Genomic DNA, 847 nt, shown 5'->3' on the forward strand with positions numbered 1-847 from the left:
TTACAACCCAAAAACTCTTCCCTTATTCTTTCCATAAACAAGACTAATGATTTCACTCATGCATTTTTCACTGGTTTATGCCTAAATGTGAATTCCTATACGGTATGCATGTTTTATCTGTGCTTCTTATAATCATACTAATCACATGAACCATATATGCATTCAGTAATCCTCTACGAAATGCTGAAACGCTGCACAGCAGTTGGAAACTAAGAAACATTAACATTCTATTCAGTCTTCACAAAATGTATTTTTTCATATTAATGTATGAAGGAAAGAAATAATGTATAAAGACAATGCATCCAACTACAAGTGATTCAAGTAACATCTGCTGTGAGTGTAGCCCACTAGACCTGTGAACAGAAACGAGTGCAGAACTCTACAGCATCTTCTGCAAATGCTAGCAGATGACATTGGTTATGGTGGTGGTGGCTTTGACAGTTCCAGTGATCACAGCAAGCAATCAACCAGTCATTCATATAATTTTTTTCTCTAACCTTGTTAACACTGCTACTGTATCTGCCTCAGTCACCTTCATTTTCAGCATCTTCACCACCACAACCACAATTGTCAATGCTTCTTCCTGCACCATCTCCTAACAAGAGCACAGTTTAAGGGTATGCCAAGTTGGTAATTGTGAAGAGATGAATCCTAAACATTGAACACTGCACCATTTATTCATATACATTTGTGTTCTATTTTTTACATTCATGCCCACCCATTTTCATTATTCTTTCTTTTTTTTTACTATCATTAAATGCCAAATGGAAAAAGTTCTCTATCACAATACATTTGTTTTAAAACAATGTTTTGGATATGAAATCAAAGCAAAATATCCATAACAGTC

At 35.1% G+C, this 847-nt stretch overlaps 1 protein-coding gene across 2 annotated transcripts in view; it reads right to left on the minus strand.

Moving 5' to 3' along the window:
- The window catches only part of LOC119589517 (titin homolog), a gene marked incomplete in the record, with an annotated part of 25,873 nt that overhangs the window by 11,376 nt on the left and 13,650 nt on the right, over window positions 1-847 (minus strand).

This window comes from Penaeus monodon, chromosome 25 (genome assembly GCF_015228065.2).
Source record: "Penaeus monodon isolate SGIC_2016 chromosome 25, NSTDA_Pmon_1, whole genome shotgun sequence".
NCBI lineage: Eukaryota > Metazoa > Arthropoda > Malacostraca > Decapoda > Penaeidae > Penaeus > Penaeus monodon.